At 37.4% G+C, this 27,836-nt stretch overlaps 1 pseudogene; it reads right to left on the bottom strand.

The window, feature by feature from the left end:
• Positions 1 to 675: 675 nt before the first annotated feature.
• LOC124961275 (forkhead box protein I3-like) lies at positions 676 to 20,828 on the bottom strand (annotated as a pseudogene).
• Between the last annotated feature and the right edge of the window lie 7,008 nt (positions 20,829 to 27,836).

Genomic DNA, 27,836 nt, shown 5'->3' on the forward strand with positions numbered 1-27,836 from the left:
TCTCTCATCACTCCTGCAAGGTGAGGATTCCTGTCAAGTCTAGAACAATGCTTGGTACCTAGGGCTACCTGCAATTTTATTGCGATTAGTACCTCATGGGTACCAATCAGAGGTGACCTGCGAGCTGGGTCAAGGATTTGTAATGCTTCCCGGTACACTGATACAAATTTGAACTGGAGGCCAAGGACACAGAGTTGAAGGTTTCCTATAAAGAGCCAAATTACCTGGCTTTTCTAGAAAAATCAGCTGCAGGACAGGAGATAGCCAGGTGCTTTGTGAGCCCTTGGCTTATGGGTCTAATGACCCTTTCCAGGTGCCAGATGCTGTCGTTGCCTACCTAGCGACTTTGGGGACTTGTTCCAGCTGCCTGAGCACCGTTGCGTCCACCACCTGACATATGGCGACAAGCCCAACAGGCCCAGTTCCTGTCTTCACAGGGCTCACAGGCTTGGATTGTACGTGGACTTCTCTCTCCCCAGAGGCCCATCTCCAGGAGACCTGTAAAAGCTTGCTGGGGTCTAGGAGTTCCCGGTGCCACCTGGTTCCTCCAGGGTAGTAACAGGATCACCAGGGAGCTTGAAGAAATGCAGAACCTCAGCCCCACCCCAGACCCTGGACTGGGAATCAACACAGCACCGCCCTCAGGTGTGCTGTGAAAGTCTGAGAAGCAGGGCCCTACACTTCGGAGCCCACCACCTGGGAGCCCTTCCCCAGGTAGACGGGGCTGTTGACCATGCTGAAGTTATAGAAAGGGCTACAGAAGGGGCTGCCCTGGCACCCGCCTGTGCTGGCAGGGAAGGGGCAGTAGTAGGAAGATCGCTGGCTGCTGCCGCTGCTAGTGTTCAACAAGGTGTCTGCAGAGGCCTCAGGTTGAGATAGCGGAGAAGGGTTGCTGGAGGGCAGTTAAGTGCCCTGGATTCCCAGGTGGCCGCTGCTGGGGCCCGCGCACTGGGTGCTCCTGTTGTTGCCGGCGCTGAGGATGCTGAAGAAGGACCTGATGCAGGGGGCGGAGGCCAGCACCCGGCCACCCGCAGGGGTTCCGGGACTCTTGGTGCCCTCGGGCTCCGGCGACTGCGCTGGCCGCAGCACCTATAAGGTGCTGTCTCCCTCCAGTGAGTCACCCACTCCGGTTCCGAGGACAGCTCTTTTTCTGACTTGGAAGTCCCTGCAGCCACCACAGAGCTGCCGCTGGCCTCGGAGCGCTGCTTTCGCTTCCCACGGAAGTTTCGGTTGTCAAACCTCTCGAAGTTTGGGTCCAGAGTTCAGTAAGTACTTTTCTTAGGTCGTCCTCGACGCGGGGCGCCTTCTTGAAGCAGTCGTTGAGCGACAGGTTGCGGCGAACTGAATTCTGCCAGCCGGCCTCGCTGCGCTGATAGAAGGTGAAGCTGTGGGCCACGAACTGGTAGATGTGGCCGAGCGTGAGCTTGCGCTTGAGCGCGCTCTGGATGGCCATGGCGGTTAGCGCCCAGTCCCAGGAGGCCGTCCGCACCATCTTCATCAGGTCCTGGTGGCTGGCCACGGACAGCAGACCAGTTCTCCTGGCGCCGCGGGGCCCCGCGGGCTCGGCGGGCGCGGCGGCGGGGGCTGTGTGAAGGGTCGCTGCGCGCTCCCGCAGGAGCCGGCGGAGGTGGCGGCTGCAGGAAAGGCCAGGCGGCGGCGACAGAAGGGCACCAGGTAGACTGCAGCCGCGGCTGCAGTGGAGGGCGTGCCGCCCACGCCGGGAGCGTGGAGCTACAGGCAGGGGTTGGCGGCCGGCGGCGCGGCGTAGTTGGCCAGCGCTTAGGGCGCCCTGGAGACTGAGGGCGCGTCCTGGACGGCGGTGGCGGAGGTGGGCAGGCTGGGCTGCGAGTACGTGCTGAAGTTGTTGCGCCAGCAGAGGGCCCTGTCGGCAGCCTTGCCACACACAACAGGCAAGAGGAAAATGACTAAAATGTGAGGCCTAAAGCTTGTAGCTGAAGTCAAATTGCTTTGTGGAAACTGGTCGTTTCTTTAAAAATTATCTATATATGATTATATATGCATATTATTATATATATGCTTATGTGTGTATATAAGTATATATATTTCTGCCATTATCAGAAATACTAAATTAAATTTTGAAGTTTTGATCGTTTTTGTTTTGTTTTTTTTTGTTTCAGAACTGGGGACTTGAACCCAAGGGGTAGCTTTACCACTGCATCTGCAAATACATTCTGCATCACTTTTAAGTTTTATTTTGTAACAGGGTCTCACTGAGTTGCTTAGGGCCTACCTAAATTGCTGAGGCTGGACTTGAACTTGTGATCTTTCTTTCACAGCCTCCCAAGTTGCTGGGATTATAGGTGTGCACCACTGCACATGGCTTAAATGAAATTTTTAATTTTGTGAACTTTTGTGTACTTGCATATTCTGAAGTCAAAGACATAAATAGTGTTTTAGGCTAGCGAAGAAAGCTGGGGAAATGGAATCTTCCCCATGATGTCTACAAGAAACTATAAATATTTGGTTAGAAAATTTCTTCCAAGGTATGTTGGTACAACAAACAGTGGCACCATTTAAGAATCATTTGACATTGGTGTTGACTGTCAGTTCTTCACAAGTGAGGAGAGAATTTTGTTTCTCATCATTTTTAATGTTTTCTTCAAGATGTATTTCATAGGAAGAATAATTTGTGAGAATTTCATAGGTATCTCCAGATTTTTCCAAATTTCATACGTTTTATAATCAGTCTACAACTAAATACACAACCCTGTCAATTCTACCTTCAGAGGCTTAGTAAAACTTTTCAGGATGTGTACCTAAGAGTTTGGAATATAAGTATACTTTTCTCTTTAAAAATCTATAAAAATTTGTAGAGGACTGGGGATATAGCTTGTGAGGGCTCACCTCACAAGCACAAGGCCCTGGGTTCAACCCCTAGCACCACAAAAAAAAAACAAAATGTAGTAGAGAGAATTAGTAGTAGCAGTACTACTATTAGCTGTAGAATTCATATTAAACCTCCACTGAGGGTTTCCTGTGGGAAGAAACATTCCCTGTATTGCCTCCTTTAATGGTCACCCTGGGAAGTGTGTCCTGTAGGTATCACCATTCCATTGAGACACAAAATACTAAAGTAACTTATAGAAGGTCACATGTTAGCAGGTAGCAGAGAATAATGCTGTCTCTCACCATTATCAATCTGTGATACTAAGTTTGTCTGTAGGGCTGTGAAGTTTTCTTAAAATATTTTATTCATTACTAATTCTGCTCGACTTATCATTAACCACAGCATTCTTCATCTCTTCTGTACTTATTGAATTACTATAGTCTATTTTCTGTGATGCATGTAAATAATTTCTGGTGCACAAATTTCTTTTTTTTAAAACATTTTTTAGTTGTCAATGATCTTTTTATTTTATTTATATGTGGTGCTGAATATTGAACCCAGGGCCTCACACATACCAGGCAAGTGCTCTACTACTGAGCTACAACTCTAGCCCCTCAAATTTCTTGAAATGACTCATTATATACTGTTCTGCTGAACATTTACTTAGTATTGTTGTATCTATCAGCAAAAGTAATCAAATTATGAACATGTTGGCCTTAAAAAACTATGAGCTATAAATATGATATCTGTTTTTTCAGTTTTAAGTGGATAATGAGGTATTGTATTTGCAATGAATAAAAGCCTCAGTTGTAGAATATAGTTGTTTTCATGTCTTTTGATACCTTAAGGACCCTACAGACCCCTCTTTCAGCACATAAAGTTCTTATGCTTCCAGATAGAAATATGAAAAGCTTCATTCCTCAGCATTATGTGTTCAGAGTCTAGAGATTAAGCTCATTTGATAGCTCTGTATCTGCTGACCTCCTACAATAATAATATAGAGATCCAGTGGCAAATTTTAGAATTGAGCCTTTTCACCAGAAACTGCTTGGCATTCAGACATTTGAATTTTATTTCCCTATCTTTAAATATCAAAATTCATTTAAATGACATAAAGTGGGAAACAAGAAATGGTCCCTAGAGGTGATTCCCTTTTTCTAGAACAAGGACAATGATATTATGGGTGATTCTTATTTCTCAAATGCACTACACACCATTGCAGGATTTCCAGTGTAATGAATAAATTATGCTAATTTATATGCCATTAATGATAGGGACAAAGGTAAGCATGTTAATGGGAAGAGGGTTTCAACAACTGAAGTATCTTGAGGTTACTAGCTGCTCCTACATAGATGGCTGACTATGGATATTTACATATAGGAAAGCCTTAGAAACACGAGACTGGCTGCCAGGCAGCAATCTGGGCCCAGAGACATGGACCCCATGTGGCTAAGCTAATTCTTATAGCTCCCTTGTTTGTCAGCCTGAGTGGGAAAAGAACAAAACAGTGTACGGAACTAAATTGGAGTTTTGAACTCTGCAGTCTGATGCAAATCCTATCTTCCTTTAATTGAAAAGCTGCACAAATCCCTGGAGCAATAGAGTCACTCTGAGGTTGGGTTAGTTTTCAGCTCTGAGCCTCAAAACTCTGATTAGAAAACACTAAGAGAAGAATGAAGGAACTTTGGATGGTGTAGAGGAAAATGGGGTGGGATGGGGTGGGATGGGGTGGGGGAAGGAAAGATAATAGAGTGAAACAGTCAGTATTACCCTATGTATATGTATAATTACATGAATGGTGTGAATCTACATTGTGTACAACTAGAAATGAAAAGTTGTACCTCATTTGTGTACAATGAATCAAAATGCAGTCTGTAAAAATAAAAAAAAATTAAATAAAAAAAGTGATAGAGAAAGAACTAACTTCAAGGTTGATTGTTTGATTCTTATCCACTTTCACTAAGAAACATTTGATGTCAAGGAGAATACAAAAAATAAAAGAACAAAACAATGATAAATATTAAAAATCTTCTGTATTTTAGTGTTTAGATCATCAGTGTTTTCCTGTGGAGAAAGAAAATTCTATCCCATCAATCATTAACTTAAACTTAATTACTTGAGTCCATATAATTACCCTTAAAACTATTTGGAGTAAAGATTAACCATTATAAATAAATGTTCTTTATTTGCATACATAAATGGAGCTGCTTTATCTCTACAATCAAGGCTAAGATAAGCTACAGTTAAGTATATCAGTGTATTTTTCAGATTTACATATCTCAGTCATTTTCCTCTTTGTCACTCCAATTATATGATCTGATTTTATACTTGGTGCAGTCTAGTCAAGCAGACCTTGTGGAACTTATTTTTGTTCTCCTATTTAAGACAGTGCAATGGAGGGAAAAAAAGGATGTGGTGATTTGCTTGAGGTCAGGTTGACAGTTACTGAAGGATATGAGTCTGCAACTGAGTCCCTAAAATCAAGACCATTGTTCTTTTCCACTCACCAGGCTGTGTAATATTTTTAACTGCAGTTATGAAATTGGAAAATTATATGCCCTCTATAGGAAAAAATTCACTAGAAAAGCCTACACATCCATATTATGGTCATTGAACCCTCAGCATTCTAAATTCTTGATTTAATACAGCTCATTCTGAACTTGAGGTAGGAATAAACTGTCCTGCTCTTGGATTGATCTTCCTGGGCCCCATCCATGTTCTTTGAAAATAGGACAATAGGTAGGTAGAGTGCTCAGATTTTCTCATACAAATCTCAGTGACTCTCATTCTCTTAATTTGTCTCATATTTACAGTCTGCCCAGGCTTTTGTGACAAAGAATCCTCAAAGTCATTACTCTGAAACTTCAATGAGATCTTATCAATGATTAATGATCTGCATGAGCTTGACTTTGACTTCTTTTATTTTTCAGCTCCTCATATTTTATAATACACATGGCCTTAAGTAATGAAACCATATCAAAAAATATTGGCTATTCATCTCCTGGCCATCTGTAGATCATTTTCATCTTTCTAGCTGCTGCTTTCATTTATCTCCAAGTATGCTTTATTTTCTTTCTAACAAATATTCCTCACCCCACCAGTTTCTGGTTTTCCTAACTGAATACGAGCCTAGAAACAGTTGCTCATCTTGGTTTCCTTGGGGATGTCTCAGGACCTGATGCAGCACTACTATTTGTAGCATACAGCAAAGTCTTTGCATAGATATAGTATTTCTTTGCAATGTTTCCTGATGGAACTGCTTAATATTTTAAATGCTTGGGTAATATTCAAGGAGTGATTTGATTTAGCAGTTCTAGCTCCTTTCTAAAAATCTGGGGTCTCTCCAGTGAACCAGACTCATGACTTTATTTCAGGTCCACTTCATTGTGCCAAAAGAAATTTCAATCCCATAGTGAGACATATGAATATAATACACAAAATAACAGCTACATGGCAAAATTACAGGCTTCTGAGTTATTCTATAGTTAACATTCTTTGCAATTATGTAAACTAGTTCAGATCCCCTGAAAGTCCTCTTATCAATATTAATATGATTTCTACTAAATAGAACTGAGCCCTCACAAGTTGGAACATCTACCGCTTCTCTACTTGTGTTGGTTTGGTCCCCTTACCTCTTATTTGGTACTTTCTAATAGTCTATGTGTGATGAGGACCCTATCAAGATCAGATATGGAAAATAAGTCTTCAGAAACTTTAAAGCAATTGATGGCATGCGGCAAACACTGCCCCAAAACATAGCGTCTTTGCATACTGAGTATCATAAGCAGAGGGAAATTGAAAGAAAGTTTCGTTTGACCTTCCGTCTTAAAAACCTCCAACATGATACCTGCTCTACACCCTGAAGGGAAAGACTGTCACACAGAGAGTCCCAGAAGATATGAACCTTGTTAAGTTCCCTTTAGTTTGTTACCATGGGGTCATATTCTCCTATTATCCAATCATACTTCTACAAGGCTATCACTCATCAAACGTAAGTATAAAAATAGACTTTTTCCTGGGTCTTTGGTCTTCATTTTGAAATGTTCCCATGCCAAGTTAATTCATGTTAAATAATTTGGTTATGCTTGTCTCTTGTTTATCTGTCTTTTACAATAAATATATTGACAAGAACTTTGTGATTGGCTAGGAAAATATAGTATTTATCTGCCCTACACAATTTTTATCTCTATTGAATCCAATAACTTTAAAAGTGGTATTAGGTTATATTTGTCTTCCATTTTTTAAAACTGCTTTCTAATAATTCATGATTTGTTCTAAGATATAAAGCATTGGCCTATGGTGGATTGGAATTTTGTTTTTAATGACATTTTAGATGGTTTGGACAGCACAATTCTGATAGGTCCTCAATAATGTCCCAGTGTGTTCATAAATTGGCAAATTTGGTGCAGTATGGTAATATTCCATGTAGGCAATTTGTGTAGAATTCTACCTTTTCTGCTGCTTTGGATACATGGTCTCAAGTATTCACAGAGTATTTACAGAAGTGTGGAGTCAACAAAGAAAGTAGTTTGTTTGGGAAATTGAAAATGGTCTTGTCTATCTGCCAAAAATTGTACAGGGAGGATCTGGAGGGGTGGTAGAAAGGAAAAAGATCCAGCCAAGGTTGATGGTCACCTATACACCATAGTTGGTTTACGAGTTGGTATGGAGAAATATTTAAGATGTTGATGTACAGAATCTGATGACTGGAAGTGGGCCAGAGAGCAGGACAATCCTGGGTGAATTTTAGGCCTTTCATTAGCATTGACTATATGGCAGAGACATGCTCATTTATAGTAGCATGGTTTTTATAAATTATTTTAACCTATTCCCACTCATATAGGACAATGCCAATGATCTATGAGAATTGTGCTTCTCAAACTATCTGAAGCATCATTAAAAACTAAATGCTTCTAACTCATAGGAGCATTTTTAAGAAACATGTATCCTTTATTAATTCAATGATAATTATCAAGTATCTATATGTACCAACACTGTGCATTGTGCAGAGTGTTCATTATTGAACAAATACATGGTTGGTAGCATATAGTCCAGTATAATGATGATGAAAAAAATAAGTGAACCAGTAATAATATGAATACATATGCTGGTCAATGCTATGAAGGAACTGTACTTTTGGCAGGGAAGATGTCAGTGTAGAGGTGACACTGAAACAAATCTGTAAAGTAAGAAGCACTGACCCTCAAAAAACTGAGATTAGGTGTGTTCCTAGAAGATGAAACAGCAGGTACAGAGACTCTGTGAAGGAAATAACCCTTATTGAAGCTGAAGGAAGCCAGGTAACCAGAGGTAAGAGAGATGTCATGGGATGAATCAAGCAATAAAAGGAATGATAGGTAATTTATAAATATCTAGAAGGTATTACGCTTTGTTTTTTATTTTAACGTGAGAAAAATGAGTCTGTAAATTTAAATGATTGACTAAGGATCTGGGACCTCCAAATGACACTCTGAGCACAGAACTCAGAACCATCTGGTTTCATTTTTCTCTTCATTCCCACCATGCTCCCTCACCATTCCTTCAATGTTAGGTGCCAAAATCTGTACTCACCTGAGAGATGGCAAAATCTGTGCTCACGTGAGGATCTCTCTATTAGAGATGAGATTAGATGATTGAAGACTGGTTCTTCCAAAGGAATGTGTGATTCTGAATTCACACTTGGGCTTAACTCCCATGGAACAAAGAAACATGCATTTAGAGCCCTGCTCTTGCATAATAAGATAAACAAGGTTGGCAGTCCACAAAATATCTTATGATATAAGAGGAAGGGAAAATCAGGAAAGTGCCTTTGAGAAGGCAGGGTGAGTGACCTACACTGGTAGGGCTAACTTCATCTGAATACTCCAGTATGAGACTCATTGATGACTGTATTTACCTGATATTGTGGATATAGTCCAGTAAAGAATTATCTAGTATAACTTAAATTAAGTATAAATTGTTATCCTGTTGTCTTCAGCTGATATTGTGGATATAGTCCAGTAAAGAATTATCTAGTATAACTTAAATTAAGTATAAATTGTTATCCTGTTGTCTTCAGCTTTATGAAACCTCTAAATTAACCTTCTCAATTAAAAATGTGACCCTACATTTCTTTGCATCTTGTGTGAAACTGACCCTGAGGAAGGAGACTGGTCTGGTTTCTCTGCAGGCTTCAGATAAGGCTTCTTGTAGGGGATTCTCCCCCCATCTTGCAAGAATGAAAATTGTGTCCCATTGTAGCACATTTCTAAAGACAAACCAAAAAAGACCTTGAACATTTGGGAGAATTTGTTTGTAAAACAGAAAATCAAATGTCTTTGCAATAACTTTTTTCTTTCTTTCTAATGACCTGTAATCATTCTACCTTTATTTTGCCAACCTTTTCTTCACATTTCCATGAAACCAGTTTTAAAATGTCTATTTTTTCTTCCACTCACAAAAATGGCAATAATTTTACTTCTTGTGGAAAGTCCACGTTTTATGACATTATGTATGCCATATGTGCATTTCTATTGATAAACTAGAAATTCATTTTAGGACATGACTTAAAAAAATAAACTTGCTGTGTCTTTCATGGCAGGATTCAGTGAGCTCTAATTTCTATAAATAGTTGTCCCAGAATCTTCACCATCATTTTTTTTTTTTTACATTTTTGCATTGTTGGGTATTGAACTCAGGCCTTGCATATGCTAGGCAAGCAGTCTACAGTGAGCTATGCTCCCAACCCCAAGAGGCACGTTTTCTTTTTCTTTTATTTAGAGAATACTTTATTAGTTTCTGTAATCGAACCCATGTATATAAGATCTTATATATTTAATACAGTGCATTGCCCCTGTACAAATGGAAAAAAAATAAGTTTAACATTTCTAGACGTATATGACTGTTAATTTCTGTACAATGCCAATTCAACATAGTAAACTGCAATACTTTTTCCAAAGTTAACAGCACAGCTAAAGTTTCCAAAAATTCAAAGTATATATATATATATATATGTATGTATATTTATGTAAAAAGGTCAATAATAGAAGTATGTTATACATCAATAGCAGCAACAACTTTTCCAGGATCTGCAGTCATCTGAAAAAAATTATAGAGACATCCATCACACTCCATTAGAAAAGGGGGTAAAAATCAAGAACAAAACAAAAGTTGACAAAATAGCAAAATTCTATTACTGTTGTGATATCTGGCACCATTTTTTAAAATTACCTTCTCAATCATCATTGAAAAAGAAAACATTCTATTGTAACATCATTAAAAATAGCTCTGATAAAGCACGGTCCTACTACATATATTAAGGCAGGTACAAGAGGCTTTACACTCACAGTTTATGATACAGTAGTGTTCAACATCTGTAATACCAGAGGATACAATTGAAAAGGCAATTATTTGAGACCTTATTCTACTTTTCCAGCAGAGGGACAGAGATGACATGACACAGGTCTGTATAGAAATTTACTTCCTTAGGATTTCCTTTCAGTGGTAGCACAGTTCCAAGTACGCACTCTCTTTATGAACATAAGCTAAAAACTGTTAAAAATAAAGGCCAGGAAAATAAAAAGCAAAACAAAACAACCATTGAATTCATACACAGGTGACCAAGCAGAGGCAAGCAAAACTCAACTTAACTAGTATTTTATCAAATCTGTATAGAAAATATCAAAGACACCAACAAATGATCCTCCAAAACTGAACAGGAGGACATACACAATTTAAACTGATCAATTTCAAGCAATGAATTAGAATTATCCATCAAAAGTCTTCCAACAAAGAAAAGCCCCAGGACCAGGTGGGTTCTCAACCAAATGCTACAAGACCTTCAAAGAATGAGTACCAATACTCCTCAAAGTATTCCATGAGGTAGAAAAGGAGGAAATCCTTCCAAACTCATTCTATGAAGCTAGTATCACTCTGATACCAAAACCAGACAAAGATTCATCAAGGAAAGAAAACTTTAGACCAATATCCCTGATGAACATAGATGCAAAAGTCCTTAACAAAATACTGGTAAATCACATACAAAAATATATTAAAAATCGCACACAAAATATATTAAATATATATAAAAATACATTAAATCACATACAAAAATATATTATATCATGGTGCACATATAGTGCACCATGATCAAGTGGGGTTTATCCCAGGGATTCAAGGTTGGCTCAACATCCAGAAATCAATAAATGTAATTCATCACATCAATAGACTTAAAGTTAAGAATCACATGATTATTTCAATAGATGCTGAGAAAGCATTTGATAAAATACAGCACTCCTTCATGATTAAAACACTAGGAAAAATAGGAACATACCTCAACATTGTAAAGGCTATCTATGTTAAGCCCGCAACCAACATCATTCTTAATGGAGAAAAACTGAAAGCATTCCCTCTAAAAACTGGAAAAACACAGGGACGCCCTCTTTCACCACTTCTATTCAACATCGTTCTTGAAACACTTGCTAGAGGAATTAGACCAAAGAAATTGAAGGAATACAAATAGGAAAAGAAGAACTTAAGCTGTCACTATTTGCTGATGACATGATCCTATATTTAGAAGATCCAAAGAACTCCACTGGAAAACATCTAGAATAAATGAATTCAGCAAAGTATCAGGATATAAAATCAATATGCATAAATCTAATGCATTTCTATTCATAAGTGATGAATCCTCTGAAAGAGAAATTAGGAAAACCACTTCATTCACAATAGCCTCGAAAAAAAAAATTCTTGGGAATTAATCTAACAAAAGAGGTGAAAGACCTCTACAATGAAAACTACAGAACATTAAAGAAAAAAATTGAAGAAAACCTTTGAAGATGGAAAGATCTCCCATGTTCTTGGATAGGCAAAATTAACATTGTCAAAATGGTCATTCTACCAAAGGTGCTGAACAGATTCAATGCAATTCCAATTAAAATCCCAATGACATTCCTCATAGAAATAGAGAAAGCAATCATGAACTTCATCTGGAAGAACAAGAGACCTCGAGTAGCCAAAACAATCATGAGTAGAAAAAGTAATGCAGGAGGTTTCACAATACCAGACCTTAAACTATACTACAGAGCAATAGTAACAAAACCGGTATGATATTGGCACCAAAACAGACAGGTAGACCAATGGTACAGAATAGAAGACACAGAGACAAAACCACATAAATACAATCACCTCATACTAGACAAAGGAACCAAAAACATACAATGGAGAAAAGATAGCCTGTTCAACAAATGGTGCTGGGAAAACTGGAAATCCATATGTAGTAAAATGAAATTAAACCCCTATCTCTCACCCTGCACAAAATAGATCAAGGACCTAGGAATTAGACCAGAGACCCTGCACCTAATAGAAGACAAAGTAGCCTGAAATCTTCATCATGTTGGCCTAGGATCAGACTTCTTCATCAAGACTCCCAAAGCACAAGAACTCAAAGAAAGAATCAATAAATGGGATGGACTCAAACTAAAAAACTTTTTCTCAGCAAAGGATACAATCAAGAACGTGAAGATAGAGCCTACAGAGTGGGAGAAAATCTTTTCCACATGTACTTCAGATAGTGCAATTATCTCCAAAATTTATAAAGAATTTACAAAACTTTACACCAAAAATACAAAGAACCCAATCAAAAAATGACCAAGGAACTGAACAGACACTTTCAGAAGAAGAAATACAGGCAATTAATAAATATATGAAAGTGTTCAACATCTCTAGTAATTAGAGAAATGCAAATTAAAACAACCCTAAGATTTCATCTTACTCCAATTAGAATGGCTATTATCAAGAACACACAAAAAAATAAATTTTGGCATGGATATAGGAAAAAGGCACACTTTTATATTGCTGGTGGAGTTGCAAATTGGTGCAGCCACTCTGGAAAGCAGTATGGAGAATCCTCAGAAAACTTGGAATGGACCCACCTTTTGATCCAGTTATCCCACTCCTCGGTTTATACCCAAAGGACTTAAAATCAGCATACTACAGTAGTACAGCCAAATCAATATTTATGGCAGCTCAGTTCACAATAGCTAGATTGTGGAACCAACCTAGATGCCCTTCAACAGATGAATGGATAAAGAAACTCTGGTATATATACACAATGGAATATTATTCAGTCATAAAGAAGAATAATATTATGGCATTTGACAATAAATGAATGGAATTGGAGAATATCATACTAAGTGAAATAAGCCAATTCCAAAAAACCAAAGGACACATGTTTTCTCTGATAAGTGGAGAATGATATATAATGGAGGTGGTGGTGTGGGGAGTGAGAGAAGAATGGGGGAACTTTAGATTATGTAGAAGGAAATGAGAGGGAGGGGCTATGAAAAATGGTGGAATGAGACAGACATCATTACCCTATGTACATATATGATTACACGAATGGTATGTATCTTCATTGTGTACAATCATAGAAACAAAATGATGTACCCCATTTGTGTACAATGATTCTAAATGCAGTCTGTAAAAAATTTAAAAATAAATAATTTTAAAAAATTACTTTCTACTGCAGTGCTATACTTTCTTGCTGATTTTTACTAAAAACACTGTGCTCCTGTGGATAGAAATATCTTAAAACTCCTCACCACATCCACTTACCATTTCTCCTTCTCAGTGAGTGTCCCAGAATTGCAGTTTAGTAAACGGATGTTCATAAAAATAAAATGAGTGAAGAAAAAAAATGTTTTTCTAGAAGGAAGGAATCCAAAATTGTGGTAGAAAAGCAACAGAAAATGTTTCAACAAACACAGTCATAATTGTTCATTTTTTCCCCAAAAATAGCTCATGGAAACTGGTCACTCCTTTCTGCCCATATTCTCAGTCCCTAAACCTTCAGTTATCCATCAGGTAAAAACCTAAAAATTGGTTTTAGGGAATATTTATTCTTTTTCTACTTTCCAGTATTTTTCATCTTTTCTTTGCAATTTGATACTCTTTGGGTATGTACTAATGATATATAACGAATGCTTGAAATAGAGCATATGTATTACCCTAATTCTCTTGAATTCTTAAAATTACCCTGGAGAAAAAAGTTATCATGAAAACAAACAAAATTGGATGAATATAAAGGTAAATTTTAATTTAGAAGCTTTGTTATGTGCAGAAATATAGTTAATACTTGCTTTAAAATTATGACATGGGCATATATAAATATTTGTGTGCATGTGAATCCACATATATTTTTTGTCTTTAAAATTTTTTCTCTTTATCACATTTCCTGAGAAATTAATAGGTGCCTCATCTATGTGTATCTGTGTGTTTGTGTGTGTGTGTGTGTGTGTATGTGTGCGTGTGTGAATTATGTTATTGTCCAAAATCTTGAATTTCTAATTATGTAATTCTCACCCAGTTTCAGGAATATTGGTCATTATTCATTCAAAACATCTTTTATTGTTCTTTCTGTCACTGTTCTACTTCTGTTTTGTTTTGTTTAATTTTGTTTCATACAAGGGATTGAACCCAGGGCTACTTTACCACTGAGTCACATCCCTAGCCCATTTTTATTCATTATTATAGACAGGGTCTTTCTAAATTGCTAAGACCTTGCTAAGGTACTGAGTCTGGCCTTGAACTTGTGATCCTCCTGCCTCAGCCTCCTGACTCCTCTAATTCTAAAACTTCGATTAATCCATGGTAAACCATTTAATATTTTTCCCATACCTCTTGAGTATAAATTCATTAATATTATTTGGTCTTTTTGCTCTTTGCTGCACTTCCAATAATTTATATTATTAGGGCTTCAATTTCACTGAATTTTTCTTTTGCAATGTTAATTTGTATTTAATCTTACATAGTTAATGATTAAAACTAGAAATTCCATTTGTTTGTCCTCCACATTCCTTTCTATTATCCAAATACATTTTTGTTTATTCTGTAATACTGGTGATAGATGTATGTGCAAGGTTAGTGCTCTGCCTCTTGCTAATACTTTCTCTTCTAGTAATTTGTAGGTCTGTTTCTGTTGGCTTTTCTTCTAGTTCTGCATTATTGATTCTTCTTGGCAAGTTTAGTAGTTTCTATTAGATGCTGAGTTCTGGATGCTAAGTTGTGGAGTGTTTGGGTAGAGCTCTACAATAGGAAATCATAGGTATTGTTCTAGCATATAGGTACAGTTCATGTGGACTAGCTTGATCCCTTCAAGGTATGTTGTTATTTTGTTAATATTATTATTGCAATTTGTTACTGGGGATTGAACCCACAGCACTTAATCATGAAACACATCTCTGGTCCTTTTAATTTTTACTTTGGGACAGGGTCTCACTAAGTTGTTTAGGGCCTTGCTAAATTGCTAAGTCTAGCCTCCAAGTTTTGAGTCTTCTGCCACAGTCTCCTGAGTTGCTGGGATTACAGGCATACACCATTGCTTCCTGATTCAGGTATGTTTTTAAATCTTCCTAGTATGGGGATAAAGCAGCCTTCACTTCAGTTGTCTCCATTTGATGGTTGGGATGATGACACAGGAATATCTAATGATGATTTCAGTTTTATCTCTGATATTTCAGTTTTTATTCCTAGAATTTGCTATTTTTATACCTTCCAAATCTCTAATTTTTCATCTTTTTAGGCAATATATTCAGTTTTGTTCTAAGATTCTTTAACATATTCATCAAGGTTATTCAAAGTTCATTTCTGATACTTTCAACCACTAAGTTATTTGTTGGTTTTAATTCACTAATTTTATCTTGATAAAACCACATACTTTTAAAAAATATGTATTTCTCATTTTTTTATTTAATTCTGGAAAATGTGTTCAAAACCACAGAACACTGCCTGATATAAAATCCTCTCTGTCTATCTATCTATCTATCTATCTATCTATCTATCATCATCATCATCATCTACCTGGAGAGAGGGATGAAGACCTAGCTCCTCTTTCTCTTCCAAGAAGACAGCAAGTGTTTGAGCCAATCAACTTTGGGCTTGTGAGCACCGGATTTCAGCTGTAATGACCTCTACAAGACTCTTGTCATTTGAATGTCAAATCTTAAGGTGGTGCCTTTGACACCAGCCCTCAAGTGCCTGTGCTGCCACTGTGCTGAAATCATTGACAGAAATTGGACTTAAAATACCCTGGACTGTGGTTGCAGCATTGACTTATTTACTCTGAATTTAAGATACTTGAAGACTCATGTGCGTAGGTGCTGAGAGATGGTAAGAGTTCAGGTCTTCAAGACTTTGCTGTCACAGATTGAAAGACCTTGAAATTTGGGTACATAGGACATGAGGCTCTGAGGCAGTGCTGTCATGAGATGACTTTCCTTCCTAACCCCACACCTGGACTCTTCCTTCTACAAGCCCCATGTAACAAAATTATTTGGGAGAGTGAATCATTTTGTGATAGGGACTCTTACCAGTTCATATTTGATTTGTTGGTTTACAAGTTTCTCAACGTGGTCTCTTATCCCTCCCTTTCAGATGCACAAATCAGGCTTTTGTGACTGCTCCTTCCCAGTTTTAGCACTGAGCCCAGGTAGGGAAGGACACTTTGTCACTGGCTTGCTTGGGACATGCTCATCGTTCTAGAATTTAGTTCCTATAAAATTTTTTTTCTTTTTCTTTTTCTTTCTTTCTTTCTTTTTTTTTTGTAGAGCTGGGGCCTACAAATTTCTTTATAAATCTTCAATGAGTTCCAAGGAACATATATTCTTTTGGTTTAATCTGTGATTTCTTGTTGTGAATGGAGTGAACGAAGATATTTCATTTTTTCCTACATATTCCCACAAGAAGAAATCTAATCTGTTTTATATGAAATGCATCCCTCTAAGGAGGCAAACAAGAAAAACTTTCATGAGATATCTTCCTGTATTACACCATCTACAATAAGTTTGTTCCTGATCTGAAATTTCAATATTTGTTGATTCTCAAAGGCACAAACCCTTTCCTACTTTCTCCCTGCAGGGATCATGTTCTCCAACTCTCTGGTTTTTTTTTTTTTGTTGTTCTTTTGTTTTGTTTTGTTCCCACACAGTTCAATGGTGACTTAATCACTGTATGATGCAGAAGGAGGTAAGTCCTTGTTCAGGACTTGCTTCAGGACTTACAGGGATTAGCCATGAAACTGAGGGTCTAAGCCTATGAAATCTCAAAGAACAAACAAGCCTAGGCTTTCCTCCTCAGAATTTTGTGGGGTGATGACTAGGTTTGTGTCTAAGTTACTATTATCAGAAAAATTCATGCATTCTTAGACAAACTTATTTCAAACTCATTTACTGGACCAGAAAAATAAAACTGAATTTGCCTTTGGAAGATGAACAAAAGATAGCAGCTATGTTAGTGAATTAATTCAGTTCAGAAGATGATAGGAATGTTATTCTTCAATATTATTGTAGAGGCTCCCATGTTTCACATGCTTGTGAAATAGGAAATAGTGTAAACTCAGTCTTATATATTTGTTAAAGTAAGTGGCAACCACTATTAATTTAGGTCAAACATTGAATGACACATTTTTCACTGATCAAAAATAATATCTGGTTATAAGAAACAACTCATTTGTAGAAAAATTCAGACTCGTGCATGACTTAGACATAGTGATGTTTTAGAAGTGGCCTTTTAAACCCTAACATGGGTTATCAATTAAAAATACAAGCAGACCAAAGCAAACAAAGCAGAGACAGAGTGGGCAATGGTTGCAGAACTAGGAGGTTGGAGTGCAGATTCTGGAGGAATGTCAGCATGGTGGAAGAGAAGCCTTGTCACCTATGGTGCTTCCTGCACACATCCGGACCCTTCCTAAAGCAGGCTCCCTCCATGGTTGTTGCTTCACAGAAAATGCCTGTCCAGGATCTCCTAAGAAAACAGATGAAGGTTTGAGTGACCAAAGACATTCTGTTTTATTGAACTTTCTTCACAGAGTACTCTGATGTTCTAGGATGTTTATCTTCATAAAGTATGCATGATTTTCAAAGGCAGAAACCTGAAAGTGACATGGCATTGATCACACATATTTGTTCTACATCTCATCTATTGTGCTATTCATCAACTCAGGCATGGCTGATAAATTTCAGTGGCCAAACAGAAACTAATATGGTTAATTTGGATTATTTAATATAGCCAAATCACATTACCAAATGTGTGAAGATTTCCTTACAAATCCTTGCTGTTTATTCCATTTTAAATTACTATTGAAATGGTTCCTCTCCCTCATTACAGGATAAATCCCTTGAGGACATGAGGGTGTGTTCATTATTTTAAAATTCCTTCAGCACCTTGGCCACCACCTAAAGCAGTCAATGCTAACTCGTACCAAATTTTTTCCCAAAGTAGGAGTGAAACCAAACTGAAGTAACACAAATCTCACACTGAAAAACTTTCAAACCCTGAACGCATTAGTACTTCTGATTTTCAGCAAGAATGGCCCAAAATGCAGCTCTCAAGGGCTGATGTTGAGCTGACAGGTGGATGTGAGGGATCTGGGATTTACAGTCAGCATCCCGTCTGACTCATCAGTGTCTAAGTCATGCCAGCAGGCCAGAGTTGGAAGAGGACCTCCCCAGTTTGCTCTAGGAAATCCAACAGGGCTATGCAGAACTGATTTCTAGAGTACAACATCAGTTGAGGTTTCACCAGCTTTTAAAGGCTTTACTCTTCAAAATGGATATTAATTGGTTGTGAAACAATTAAACAAATAGCAAAGTAAGGTTTTTAAGTAACAATCAGCTTGTCTTTTTGGTCCCAAAGTCCAGGTAGTGTATGGATGTCTGCCAAGTGTTCCCCCCATCAGATTTCTACTACAATTATGGAGAGAATGATATTCTAAACACTATCAGCATTTTACTATGGAAGGATCATGGGAGGGGAATTAGTTCCACCAGACTTTGACATGGTTCTTTCAATGCCTAAATAAGAGATAAGAAATTAAAAAGTGCAAAAATTAGTTTATGATCACTATGAGTTATTTGTTAACTTTCAGCACTAAAACAGAGAGATACTGGAAAAGATGATGGCCTTGAAGAGATCTGTGAATGCAGTTTCATCTAATGGAATGCACTACAGTTAGATACATAGAAAACTACTAAAAAAATGAGGAAATTGTATCTGCCTGGACTAAAAAGGCAGAGAAAGTTTAAATGAAAATATGCCACAAGAACTCCAAGTTTCTCTGGGGAGGAGGTAAGTTAAGAAAGAAATCAAGTGTTCCTGGTAACCTTCCTTAGACAGCACCCTCCAAATGTCCCAGTGATGAACTGCCACAAACCCTTCAATGATTGAGCTGAAACCTCCAACTTCTTAGGGGTTAGAGATCATTCACTGTTCACGTAGTGAAAGAAGCTAAATTCAGTAAATGGTTCCTTTGCTGTTAGTATCCCTAATGCAGGTGAGTTGTGACAACACACTAATAAAAGTGATGTCATTCTCCCAAATGATGGGACAAGAATATAAGCTGGAGTAGATCTTGTTTTGTGGGGTCTGGATAAGCAATGTTTTTTAAAAAGTGCCAGAATTGATCTGGTGGTAAAACCAAAAACATGATCGGATACTTGCAATGTTTCTTTTACTTCTGTATTATTGTCTCCATGTGAAAACAACGAAAGAAATAAAGAAAACAAGTTATAAAGCTTGGAAAAAGGTAGCTCAGGGAGCAGAGTTCACAGCACAGAGGGCAGAGAGGAGCAGCTTGCATAATCCCTCCCAGGGGCAGAACTGGGTCATATTCAAGAAGGTGGTTACATCTGCCTGTCTGGATTTCTGAATTGCTATGGAGTGGTAACTACTGTGCATCTCCCATGCTCAACCTTTCTAACTGAATGCATCTGTTGCCACACCAGATCAACTAATTGTAAGAAATATCACATTGTTACTGTTGCAGGTAATGAAATAAATGGGGAGATGGTTATGCAGCAAGGGAGAAGCTGAAAAGAAGACTAATGATTTTAGATAAAATTATGTAATAGCAGGACAAATATCTATTACTTCATATTTAACTTTTGCCATACAATCACAAAAGACTGTATTTTTACTAAAATAAATTCAATAATTTTGTTCCATTTTACCCAAGTGTTTTTTAATCCTTTGGTAGTGAAATCACTTTCTAATTATCTTTTCTGCCACATCCTTGTGGATTTTCTCTTCTATTCACTAGTTAAATTGTTCTATATTCTCATTCATTAATAGTGGGAAATATCTGCAATTATCATTCTCATCAACTTTATGAAACACTTTTTTTTCTATAGATTTACAATTTGCTTTCACAGTAGGTTTCCACTATACTTGAATTTATTATCTGTTATTAAGTTGGTGAAGAGATACCAATATTTTGAGAGGAGGAATGACTATTACATTGGTGATTAACTTTTAAAATGGGTCAGTGTATTAGTAGATAGTTTTGATTTATCATGATTTCATTTCTGCAGAACAACCCAGATAGTGGATTTTCAGTACTGGGCTTTTATCAGTAACCTGTAATTCTTCATCTCTTATGGCAGGATGGGGGAAGGAGAGTGATAGACAAGTGGAAAAGCAGGAAAATTCCACCCCTTTGCAGTACCACTTCTTGGAGAGAACCTACCCATTGGATGGTGTGAGATTGAGAAGTCACAGAGAGAAAGGAGCTAAGGGTCATATTCTAAAGGCTGATCACTCTTCATTTCTCCTTGTTTTGCCCTGGGGAAAGGAGGAAAGAGAACTGAATACAGAAAACTAAATCTCTGGGCAGAATTATTTTAGCAACAGATAAAGAGCAGCTGGTCACAGGAGTGAGCTCATATTTGAGTTAAAATTCTCAGACCTTATTGATGAAAAAGTTTCAATTTTTTTTTTTTTTTAATCCTTGGAGTTTTATTTTGTGGATGGACTTCAGTTTGTCCAAACCCAGAAAGGCAAAGACACATGATCAGTGGAATTTTAAAGCCCCGGAGTAGTCCAATGCTTATCAACTGGTTGGAAACAGCTTCATCTTCAAGGGTAATCACTACCCTTTTCCTGAAACCACTTTCTGGGCTGGTTTAACAGTGTCCAAAAGCTCGATTATCCCCACACTGGGCTCCATGCTCTCATGCTGGTTTCTAAACCTCAAACTTCCTACTTTCTTTTGTATAATAATCCTAAGCAGTGGATTGGCTGTTGAAAGGGCTTTGTGGTAGTTGTGATCATTATTTATAGGCAGCAAGTCCCTGTGGCAGTCAGCGAAGCCCACCAGCAAGTCCACCTTGGGGATCTTATGAAGGTGCTGCAACAGGCCATAGAAATCCTCGAATCTTCCAGGTTTTGACCTTTCCAGGGAGAACCTACGAAACTCCGAAACTCCGCTCCAAACTTGCTCTTTACCTCTATGGTGTGTGGTGGGGGAGACCTGGGCCCAGAGTTATGCCACAAGCATCTAAGATGGCGACTGGCACAGAGCCAAAGGGCATGCTGAATGAGCCTTGAGAAAAACAGGAAGCGTTTACCATTGGCTGTATGATAATTAGTTCAGCTGCCTAGCGGGTGGACAGATATATCTTACATGTGTGCTTGAGCTCGTGATCACTTGACTTTTAATAGGATTGGATGGACACATCTGGTTACAATTGCTTATGCATGAGACTGCTTATATATTGAGGGTGTTATCCAAATAAAGCAGAAGCTGCTTCATGAACTTCTGAAGAGTAAGTGTTATTTGTCCCGCTGGTCAATGGCAAGCAGCAATGGTGCCCAGGCAGCCGCTGCCCGCCCGGAGCCGGTGGCCACTCAGGAGCGCAGGCAGCAAGAGCATGGCACAGCCAGGCGCCGGGTCACAGGCACCTGCAGAGGGGGCGGCCGTGGCTGCTCACGCGGCGGACCGAGGGTTGGACTGGCTGTGCGGCGGGTGGGACGCGGCTCCCTCCCTCCTGGTCTCCGGGCCTTGGCAGCTGTAGCGGAGGAGGAGAGGGCGGAGCAGAGGCCACAGGCACCCCAGCCTCACTCTTGGCCTCCTCCTAGGCGAGCCCGTGCGTGTGCCCCCGAGCCTCAATTCTTTTTTGAAGTCAACATTGCCCAAAGATTGATACTGGAACTAGGAGGGAATTAACTTCAAGGGAGAACCAAAGTGGAAAGAAAAGCTTTGAAGTGAAAACCTGAAGGCTACTAATTGAAAAGAAAGAAATTATCCATTTACATATCTGTGTTTACAAATTATCTCTGTTTATAAGCCTACAAACCAAAATATGACTTGAAAAATATTTTAGAACTGCTAAGTAAAGTTGTAGAACAAAAAAAAAAGCATCATTTTTATATATCATAATGGACTTGCTAAAAATGAAATTAAGAGAACACTTTCATTCACAAAGGCTACAAAATATATGAAACACTTGGGAATAAACCTAACCAAGGAAGTGAAAGATCTGTGTAGATATAATTGTATAAAACAATAAAGAAAAAAATTACAGAGGACACAAAAAATAAAAACATGTCCCATGTCCACAGGTTGAAAGAATTTAATATTGCCAAAATGATCATAAGACCAAAATAAATCTATGAATTTCCTTCCATAAATATATACATCAATCTGAAAACTTATGGGGAACCACAAATGACCCATAATAGCAAAGTTGTCCCAAAGGGAAAAATCTGGAGGCATCACCATGCTTGACATTGAGGGTTACTACAAAGCGATAGGAAGAACAACATGGTGTTGGCATCAAAACAAACACAGACACCAATGGGACAGAATACAGAAATGAGAAGTTAATCCATGCTCATACAGCCAACTGATTTTTCACAAAAGCACTCAAAACATATAGTGGTTAAAAACAGCCTCTTCAATAAATGTCTTTGGCACAATTAGGCACACAGATGCAGAAGAATGAAACTAGATTTCTTCCTTTCACCATACACAATAATCAACTAAAAATGAATCAGAGACCTAAATGTAGAACCTGAAACTATGAAGTTACTGTGAGAAAATGCAGTGGAAGCACTTTTAGACGATGGTGTAGATTTAGATAGGAACTCAAAGGCAGATGCAAGAAAAATCAAACTAGGCAGAAGGAAACATGTGAAACTAAGAACTTTCTGTGCAGCAAAGGGAATAATCAACCTTGTTAAGACACAACTACAGAATGCATGAAGAATTTGCAAATTATTCATCCAAAAAGGAATCAATGTCCAGAAGCAACTCAAGTCAAGTTTATACCAAAAATTGGATCAGATTTTTCTCAGAATAAAACATAGAAATGGCCACGAGGATGCAAAAAAAATATTCAAGGAAATGGAAATTGGATACACAATAATGAGATACCATCTCAGTCAAATTAGAACAGTTATCAAATAGACAAAAATAAAATTATGCTGGTAAGAATGCAGAATAAAGGGAATTCATACACTATCAGTAGAAATGAAATTAGTGTAACTATTATGGAAAACAGTATAGGAAATCCTCAAAAACTAAAAACAGTACTACCATAGGATCTAGGAAGTCCTCTACTACCAGGATACATATACAAAGAAGATGAAAAAATTTTATGAAGAAGATACCATGTTTACTAAAGCACAACCACTGTAGTTAAAGTATGCAATCAACCCAAATGGCCATCAGTGAATAAATGGATAAGAAAATGTGGTATGTAAACACAATGGGATATTATTCAACCGTAAAAAGAACAAAATACTTTCATTTGAAGCAACATGATTAGATCCAGAAGTCATATTAAATGAAATTAGCAGACATAGAAAGACAAGTATATGCTCTCACATATTTATGGAAGTAAATAAGTGGATCTCTAAGAAAACAATGGAAATAGTAGTGTTCCATTTATATAGAAATAAGTTCAATATTTCTATAGTGGATATAGAAATAAGTTAAATAGTGGCACCAAAACAGGAGGAATTCCTTCAGGTTTTTCCATAGTATACTATGTTAACTTTGGTTAAACAACCTATGTTTCAAAATGAGTAGAAGGGCATAAAATTCTCACCACATAAAAATGAATTGAAGAAAAAGAAATGATTAGATTATTCCACATTGTATACATATATTGAATTGCTGTAATATACCCAATAAAGATGTACAAATACTACATCTGGATAATATTTTTTTTTAAATCTGGGGTAAAATGTGTCTTCTGAGAAATCTGAATGCCATTTTTGCCCTTTTTATTGTTTCTAATAATATTCTGAAATAATATTTAATTATATGATTACATGTTTTAAAACTGAAAAGGACATCAGAATTTATTACTGTATTATTATTAGTGAAGTGGATATTTCAGAGATAAGAATTTATGATTTCTTGGTTTTAAAGCTAACATGTTGAATTAAAGGTTTGAATTCATGTTCTATTCTATCTTCTCTTATGTAACTGATTTTTTAATTTTATTCATTGTCCTTAATATACATGGCAGTATTGTGCATTTTCACACATTATATATACATGGAGTATAATTTATTCTACTTAGGATTCCATTCTTGTAGGTATAAATGTTGTGGAGTTTCACTGGTCATGCATTCATATATGAACATCTCCTCTCATGTTACTTATTTGTAAAATTTATATATAGCCCATATTTTTCAAGAGTTCATAGGTTTTGAACATGGATGGATAACTCCCATTTCTCTTATCCTTTTCCTTGTGTTAGCTGATATTTTTAAAATGCTCCTTTCTAATAAAGGCTTAAGCCTTTTATAATGGAGTTAGATTTTCTTTGCTCATATACATGACCAATGTTTAGACATTCCTCTACAGGAAGTTATATACAGTCTGTGCTCACATATGGATCCCCATACATAGTATCATTTTGTTGGTAAGTCTTCAAAATGTTTAAAAAGTTTTCATCATATGAAGGAATCACCAGAATTATACCACTCTGCAAAGTTGCCTAGTGCTTGTTGTGATTCTTTCCATCCCCATCCCCAGGCAATCCCTGGTTCACTTTAAAGTTGGACACTGGAAAAGAGTTCAGGTTCTTGTGACACTCATCAGAAAATTACATTTTTCTCTTTTTTTTAACATTATATACAACATGTTTTTATTATAAGTCAGTTTATGGAGGTAACAATTTTAATTTGACATTTCAAAATTTAATGTAAAAGCAAATTCTTTGGAGATATATGCTTTCCTTTGCAATTTGCTCAATATTTTAAGCACTGCTTTAAGGCTAGAAACAAAACAGATCAACTGGAAGGGAGGTTAAGGTTAATATTTTCTCATGTGTTAAATTCATTATATGGGAAAGAATGTCTTTACTCTTAATTTTGAGGTGATTAATTTTTAAAATATTTTTTTATTTTTAAAAGTTGATGTTTAACAATTGGAAATGAAGATAAATATGTCTCTTTTTAATTGTTTGTTCTATTTAGTTATACATGACAGCAGAATGCATTTTGATTCATTGTACACAAATTGAGCACAAATTTTTATTTCTCTTATTGTACATGATGTAGATTTACACTATTTTTGGAATCATACATGTACATAGGGTAATGATGTTTGTATCATTCCACCATCCTTCCTTCACCCTGGCCCCTCCCCTCTCCTAATTTCCCTCTACACAATCCAAAGTTCCTCCATTCTTCCCTTAGTTTCCCTTCCCCCATTGTGTATCAGCATTCACTTATCAGAAAATACATTAAAACCTTTGGTTTTTTGGGATTAGCTTATTTCACTTAGTGGGATATTCTCTAACACCATTCATTTACCTGCAAATGCCATAATTTTATTCTTCTTTATGACTGAGTAATATTCCATTGTGTATTTATACCACAGTTTCTTTATCCATTTATCTTCTGAAGGACATCTAGGTTGGTTCCATAGTCTAGCTACTATTGTAAATTGAGTTACAAATATTGATGTGATTGCATCACTGTAGTATGCTCATTTTAAGCTCTCTGGATATAAACCAAGGAGTGGGATCACTGTGTCAAAAAGTGCATCTATCCCAAGTTTTCTGAGAAATCCCCATACTGCTTTCCAGAGTGGCTGCACCAATTTGCCATCCCACCAGCAATGTATGAGTGTATTTTTTCTTCACATCCTCACAAACACATATTGTTGCTTGCATTCTTGATAATAGCCATTCTAATTGGAGTGAGATGAAATCTTAGGGTAGTTTGGATTTGCATTTTTCTAATTACTAGAAATGTTGAACACTTTTTATATATTTGTTGATTGATTCTATATCTTCTTCTGTAAAGTGTCTGTTTAGTTCCTTAGCCCATTTATTGATTGGGTTATTTGTGTTTTTGGTGTTAAGGTTTTTCAGTTCTTTATAAATTCTGGAGATTATTGCTCTAACTGAAGTGCATGGTGTAAGGATTTTCTCCCACTCTGTGGGCTCTCTCTTCACATTATTGATAGTTTCCTGGGAAAACCTCTTCAGTTTAATCCATCCAATTTATTGATTCTTGCCTTTATTTCTTGTGCTTTGGAAGTCTTGTTAAGGAACTTTGGTTCTAAGCCAACATGATGAAATTTGGGCCTACTTTTTCTTCTATTTGGTGCAGGATCTCTAGTCTAATTCCTACATCCTGATCCATGTTGAGTTGAGTTTTGTGCAGGGTGAGAGGTAGGGGTTTAATTTCATTTTGCTGCATATGGATTTCCAGTTTTTTGTTGTCTCATTTATAGAATTAAATTATCTCTGATGTGTTTGCCAGCTACATGGATCAAAGTTAATACATTTAAGCACAAAAGTATACATTCATATATTTTAGCTCAGAGAACATATCCCGTGTACCATAATTAATCATTGTTCAACCAGCCATTGGCTTGTGTTAACAGATGTTCTCACAACACAGGTCTGTATCTCCACTCCAGGCATAGCTTTGCAGGCAAGTGAGACTTATCTGGATATCTCTGGATATCAAATGTTTCCTGGGGGAAACTAAAAGGTATTTTCAGAGAAGTAGGAATGTATAGATTCCCTCATTTATGAGTATCTTCTGGAATTCAAATGGCATTTTCCCTAATAGTAAAGTGAGTTTGTTGTTTAGTACCACCAGTGTCCTTCTCACCCAGGAACACTCTATTAGTTTCCAGAAACATTTAAGTGTCCTTCTCCATTATCCTGTGACATTTGAAAGATTACCCAAGACTAGTAGAGCCACTGTACTCAGCATATAGAACTCATTTTGTAAATTATTATTGAATGAAATTAAATTTTATTATATTCCAAATGACTGAAAGATGGTCATGGTTGTCTATCTTTTAATAATCTTTAGTTGTACCTTTGGGAAACAACTGTTCAGGTAAAACAAGATACATCTGGAGACATTTATACTCTTCTTTCTCACAGAGTAGTGACAGTTTCTCCCACATCCTGATGATGTCACTGACTGTTGAGTTGTGATTAGAATAAGCTGCTTGAGTGATGGACAATGTTAGAGCCTCAGCACAAATTTGAATCTTACATGAAGAATATTCAAATGGGCTTCAGCATTTTGCACCTCTGGTTACAGCTACTCAGGTGGCTGAGACGGGGGGTTCGTTTCAGCTAAGGAATTCAAGACGAGTCCCTGAAATATAGTGAGGTTCCATCTCCAAAAGAAAAGAAAAAAAAAAAGAAAAACAATATTGGAGTATTTTCTCATGCATAGTCTGGTTTAGAGTTTATAATCAGGGAGGGGGGAACACCAAACATTTACCATTCTTTTTTGGTTGGAGAACAGGTGTCTCGAGAGGCAGCTCTCTCATAGGTCTTTAAGACTAGTACCCTTGAAAGTCCCCCACAGCACCTCCATAAGTGTACCTGGAACCTCCAAATGATACCCCAGGAGGAAACAAACAGATTGATGGGAAGGTCCTTCATAATGTTGATCAAGTCTGCCGCTGAATGCCTTTCACATTGATCTAGTCTCTTCTCTTCACATATGCTTTCATTCACATATTCCTTAATTCTTTTTACTTGCTTCCTCTGAATCAAGCCCTATAGTAAAAGCATGGAGATTACTGGTGAGTAGGACACAGTCATTGTTCTTGCAAACCCAACAATCTAGTGGTAGAGACAAACATGTAAGAGTCAACTATGAAGCTACCTGGTGGAGGGCTCTACAGTAGAGATCTGCACCAAGAGGCAGAAATGTGATGAACAAAGTTGAAATAGCT

The sequence above is a fragment of the Sciurus carolinensis genome, chromosome 12 (genome assembly GCF_902686445.1).
Source record: "Sciurus carolinensis chromosome 12, mSciCar1.2, whole genome shotgun sequence".
Classification (NCBI taxonomy): Eukaryota; Metazoa; Chordata; class Mammalia; order Rodentia; family Sciuridae; genus Sciurus; species Sciurus carolinensis.